General features: G+C 71.1%; 1 non-coding gene across 1 annotated transcript; it reads right to left on the reverse strand.

Annotated features, from left to right (window-relative positions):
• Positions 1–1994: 1994 nt before the first annotated feature.
• LOC135979681 (5S ribosomal RNA) lies at positions 1995–2113 on the reverse strand. Its single transcript, XR_010596940.1, has one exon. It is a non-coding gene; the product is annotated as a 5S ribosomal RNA (ribosomal RNA).
• Positions 2114–5799: the final 3686 nt, after the last annotated feature.

A 5799-nucleotide genomic window follows, 5' to 3' on the forward strand; every position in this document is an offset into this window, starting at 1 on the left:
TTGCTTTCCGGCCACCAGGTCAACCCATTGGATTCGACGGGTTGACCTGGTGGCCGGTTTGCTTTCCGGCCCGGGTGTCACCCCACTCCGAGGGCAGCACGGCAGTGGTCTTGAGGACCACAGAGGGGGGCTTAATAGTCGAGACGGAGCAGGTCCGGGGGAGGCTTAATAGTCGCCCCCCGGCCAGTCCGGGGGAGGCTTAATAGTCGTCCCCCGAGGACTCCGGGGGCCAGGCTTAATAGTCGTCCCCCCCCGGGCGCTCCAGGGGGGAAAGCTTAATAGTCCTCCCCCGAGGACTCCGGGGGCAGGCTTAACAGTCGTCCGCCCCGGGCGCTCCAGGGGGAAAGCTTAATAGTCCTCCCCCGACAGTGTGTGTGTGTGTGTGTGGGAGGGAGGCTTAGCAGTCTTGCCCCGGGCGGTCCGGTGGGGGAGGCTTAGCAGTCGTCCCCAGGGCGGTCCGGGGGTGGGGGGGGGGGGGAGGCCTCACAGTCGTCCCTCGGAGAGCCGGGTCAGCGGCAGTGGTGGGTTTACGTCCAGCCTCCGGAGGGTGCGCGTCCTCGGAGGCGATGCAGGCGCCGCAGAGAGGCAGCCTCCGAGGCAGGGAGCGGAGCACCGAGGCTGGGGAGAGGGGAGCAGGAGCCGGGGGCTGGGGCTGGGGGTGGGGGGCGTTCAGGACAACCGGTCAAGCCCCGGGAAGCAGCTGTCAAATGTTCCAAGTCCCCACTCGGCCACCAGGTCCACCCCAGTCTAGCAATGGGGTTGACCTGGCTGACGGCCGGTTAGTATCAAGGTAAACTCACCGTCGTCCACAGGAGGGCAGCTCTCAGGCCGGCCGGCTGCGGCTGACTCTGGGGCGGCGCCCGGTCCCGGCAGCGAGGGGCGGGGGGCGCGGAGCGAGACGGGGCTAACCGGGGGGGGGCGCCTCCTGCGACTTTGGGGGCCGCGGGTCGTCAGTGGCGTGCAGGCCGGGCCTCTCCCGGGGGATTCGGGGGGGCGGTCCTGCGGGCCGGGCGCAGGGGGCTCGAGCGAGCCCGGGCCGGTCCGCCCCGGGGCCGGGGTCTCCGCCTGCGGCTCAGGGGGGCGCGGGTCGTCGGGGGAGGAAGCCCGGGGGAGCCGCACACCGGCCCGCCAGGCCAGGCCTGGCCTGGATGGCCGCGGGGGGATTCGGGGCGGTCCCGCGGGCCGGGGGCCGGGCGCAGGGGAGGCGGGGGGGCCGAGCGAGTCCGTCCCGGGCCCGGGGCCTCCCCCTGCGGCTTTGGGGTCCGTGGGTCCCCGCTGGAGGAAGCCACTGGGAGCTGGACACCCGCCGTCCGTCCCGCCAGGCCAGGCCTGGCCTGGGTGGCCGCGGGGGGATTCGGGGCGGTCCCGCGGGCCGGGGGCCGGGCGCAGGGGAGGCGGGGGGGCCGAGCGAGTCGGGCCCGGGCCCGGGGCCTCCCCCTGCGGCTTTGGGGTCCGTGGGTCCCCGCTGGAGGAAGCCGCTGGGCGCTGGACACCCGCCGTCCGTCCCGCCTGGCCAGGCCTGGCCTGGGTGGCCGCGGGGGGATTCGGGGCGGTCCCGCGGGCCGGCGGCCGGGCGCAGGGGGTCCGAGCGAGTCCGTCCCGGGCCCGGGGCCTCCCCCTGCGGCTTTGGGGTCCGTGGGTCCCCGCTGGAGGAAGCCGCTGGGCGCTGGACACCCGCCGTCCGTCCCGCCTGGCCAGGCCTGGCCTGGGTGGCCGCGGGGGGGGATTCGGGGCGGACCTGCGGGCCGGCGGCCGGGAGGGTCCGGGCCAGTCCGCCCCATGCCCGGGGTCTCCCCCAGCGGCTTCGGTGGCCCCGGGGGGGGTCCTCCGCGGAGGAAGCCGGGTGGGTGGGGAGCCGGACCCCAGGCGCCCAGACCCGTGACCTGCGGCCGCGACCTCCGACTCGGCAGGAGCGACGAGGGGCTTTCCGGCCCGTCCCCCCCTCTCCTTCCCCCCCAGAAAAGGAGAGAGAGCTGACTCGGACCGGGAAAAGCTGCCTACGGCACCTGGGATTCCCAGGCGGTCACCCATCCAAGTACTAGCCAGGCCCGGGACGGTTTACCTTCCGAGATCGGACGGGATCGGGGGCGTTCGGTCCGGTATGGCCGTAGGCACCCGGCCCCGCGCCTCCTCGCCCGCTTTCCCCTGCCGACGCCCGGGCCTGCCGCACGGTGAGCCCCGGTCGGACTGCCCCCCCCCCCTGCGGCAGGGCCCCCGTCTCTCGCGGGCCCGGTCCTTTTTTCCTTTTCGAGCTCCGGGGCCCGGGCTGGCCGCCAGAGCCCCTCCGCCCGCCCTCCCCGGCGTCGGGGAAAATACTGTCCCGGACTTCCAGTGCGCCCGATCCTGTCAGCCGGGGGGTGGGGAGGGGCAGTCCCTCGCTGCGGCCGGGGAGGGTGAGCCCAGGGCGGCTTGCCTGCCGTGCGAGGCCCCTCTCGGCCACCAGGTCAACCCCGAGTCGAAAGGGCTGAAAAATTTTCAGAGTCCCCTCCCGGGCACCAGGTCAACCCGTGGAATCGGACGGGTTCACCTGCTGGCCGGTTCGCTTCCCGGGCACCAGGTCAACCCGTGGAATCGAAAGGGTTCACCTGCTGGCCGGTTTGCTTTCCGGCCACCAGGTCAACCCCTAGGGGTTTTAACGGGGGCACGCCCGGTGGCCTCTTTCCCGTCCGGTCACCAGGTCAACCCGGATCTCCCTCCTTCCCTGGGCGTCCCCTCCTCGGAGGCGTCAGGTTCCATTCCCCCCCCCCCCCCAGACTTCCAGGGGCCCGATCCAGTCGGCCGGGAGGCAGTCCCTCGCTGCGGCCGGGGAGGGTGAGCCCAGGGCGGCCTGGTCCATGTCTCTAGTGGGCCCGATCCTTTTTTTTTTTTTCGAGCTCCGGGGCCAGGCCCGCCCGGGCAGCCCTCCTCGGAGGCGTGGGGCGATTTCCCCCCGCCCCCAGACTTCCAGGGGCCCGATCCTGTCGGCCGGGAGGCAGTCCCTCGCTGCGGCCGGGGAGGGTCAGCCCAGGGCGGCTTGCCTGCCGTGCGAGTCCCCTCTCGGCCACCAGGTCAACCCCGAGTCGAAAGGGCTGAAAAATTTTCAGAGTCCCCTCCCGGGCACCAGGTCAACCCGTGGAATCGAACGGGTTCACCTGCTGGCCGGTTCGCTTTCCGGCCACCAGGTCAACCCGTGGAATCGAAAGGGTTCACCTGCTGGCCGGTTCGCTTTCCGGCCACCAGGTCAACCCCTAGGTTTTAAGGGGGGGGGACGCCAGGTGGCCTCTTTCCCGTCCGGTCACCAGGTCAACCCGGATCTCCCTCCTTCCCTGGGCGCCCCCTCCTCGGAGGCGTCAGGTTCCATTCTTTTTTCCAGACTTCCAGGGGCCCGATCCAGTCGGCCGGGTGGCAGTCCCTCGCTGCGGCCGGGGAGGGTGAGCCCAGGGCGGCTTGCCTGCCGTGCGAGTCCCCTCTCGGCCACCAGGTCAACCCCGAGTCGAAAGGGCTGAAAAATTTTCAGAGTCCCCTCCCGGGCACCAGGTCAACCCGTGGAATCGAACGGGTTCACCTGCTGGCCGGTTCGCTTCCCGGGCACCAGGTCAACCCGTGGAATCGAAAGGGTTCACCTGCTGGCCGGTTCGCTTTCCGGCCACCAGGTCAACCCCTAGGTTTTAAGGGGGGGGACGCCCGGTGGCCTCTTTCCCGTCCGGTCACCAGGTCAACCCGGATCTCCCTCCTTCCCTGGGCGCCCCCTCCTCGGAGGCGTCAGGTTCCAGTCTTTTTTCCAGACTTCCAGGGGCCCGATCCAGTCGGCCGGGAGGCAGTCCCTCGCTGCGGCCGGGGAGGGTGAGCCCAGGGCGGCCTGGTCCATGTCTCTAGTGGGCCCGATCCTTTTTTTTTTTTCGAGCTCCGGGGCCAGGCCCGCCCGGGCAGCCCTCCTCGGAGGCGTGGGGCGATTTCCCCCCCCCACCCCCAGACTTCCAGGGGCCCGATCCTGTCGGCCGGGAGGCAGTCCCTCGCTGCGGCCGGGGAGGGTCAGCCCAGGGCGGCCTGCTTGGCGGCCGGGTCCATGTCTCTAGTGGGCCCGATCCTTTTTTTCCCTTTTCCGGCTCCGGGGCCCGGGGTGCTCGGGTAGCCCTCCGCGGTGGCGTCGGCCAATTTTTTTTAAAATCAGACTTCCGTGGGCCCGATCCTGACGGCCGGGAGGCAGTCCCTCGCCGCGTCCGGGGACGGCGAGACGCTCGGCCACCGGGTCAACCCGGAGGAAGCGGGCTGGGGGGAAAAAAAAAAAAAAAAGTTTTCCAAGTCCGAAAAATTTTCAAAGTCCCCTCTCGGCCACCAGGTCAACCCCTTTGGAGCGAATGGGTTGACCTGACGGCCGGTCGTCTCGCGGATGTCCGGAAGGGGTCGCCCCACGCCGTCTCGGCCGACCGAGGGAACCACGAGGTGGCGCCCGGTTCCAGTTTCGTACCGCCGAAGGCGGGGCTTTGGCTTTTTCGACCTGCCTTTCGAGGATTGTGTGAGGAGATTTCTGAGGACAGGTTTTTCAGAGCCTGTGAGAACCGGAGCTCAGCCTAGGGGATCAATCCGAGTATTGTACCCGACCCTGCCCGGCGTGGGAGGGGGGGAGCGGGCCCGTTTGAGGGCGGAGGCCAGCACCCGGCCCTCCGCCGAGACGGCCCGCTTTTCCCGGCTCTTAGCTCACGGGCCCCGCAGCGGCCGGGAGCCGAGCTCCGAGTGTCGGCGCCCCCCGGAGGGAGGGGGGGCCCGCTCCTCTCGCGCCCGCCGATCGATGTGGCGCTGACGTTCGCGACGGGAAGGGCCCTTCGCGGGCCGGCACCCCAACCGCGGGGCCGTCCGGTGTTCAGGCGGATGGGGACCCTCTTCCTTTTCGCGTGCACAGATCCAGGGACCGATGGGGACTTCCCTCCTCGGGGCGGCCCGGGCACCTGCCCGGCCCTCCGTGCGTGGGGCCGTCTGGCCGAGATCTCCGCCGTGCGAGGTCGAGCGGTTCCGGCAGACCACCCAGGGGTCCGAAAAACCCAGGGAGCCGCGAGGCTCAGCAGGGCCAAACACGGTCGCGAGAGCGAGCAGGGGCGCGCTGCGGTCCCCCCCCGACAGGACCACACCACGCGGCGCGGGCCGCGGGAGGTGGGCTGGCCCTCGGCGTCGGTGGGACCCCCGTACCGCCCTCTCGCTGGAGCACCAGTAACCCCTGCTGCCCTCCCTGTCTGGGTCGCTGACTTCTTCTCTAGCGGGTTGCCTGGAAGGCGGTGGCGGCCTCTGCGCCGCGTCGCCACGTACCAAGAAAGGGACACCGGGAAAAGCGGGGCGAAGGGGGGGCTCGAGGGGGCCCGGCTCCGTCTGACTCCCGACATCCTTCTTCGATGCCACCCGGGGCACCACGGGGGGGGAAAGAAAAGCAGCGCGAGGGCCCCGCGCCCTCTCCGCTGCCGGACTCTCCCCTGGTGTCACCCGGAACACCGGGGAATGCGGGGAGAGAGGTTCGAGGGTAGGTGCCGGGAGGGGGGGGTCTTAACGGCCCGCCCCCCCGCCCTGTCTCGCTCTCTCTTCCGCCGGCTTTCGCCCTTGGGTGTAACCCGGGCCGCCTGGGAAAGCGGGGAGAAGGGGGGCTCTCTTCGGAGGCTCACCCCATCTCTTCCGCCGTCCTTCCTTGGCGGCTCCCGGGGCACTCTGCCGCGGGCTCGAAGCCGAAGGGAGCCGGAAGGTGGTCGGGGTCCTGACGGTCCTCCGTCTCTCTCCCGCCATCCGTCGCGTGTCCCGGGGCCGATCTTGGGGGGATCGCCATCCCCGTCGGTCCTC

The sequence above is a fragment of the Chrysemys picta genome, unplaced genomic scaffold (genome assembly GCF_011386835.1).
Source record: "Chrysemys picta bellii isolate R12L10 unplaced genomic scaffold, ASM1138683v2 scaf1136, whole genome shotgun sequence".
NCBI lineage: Eukaryota > Metazoa > Chordata > Testudines > Emydidae > Chrysemys > Chrysemys picta.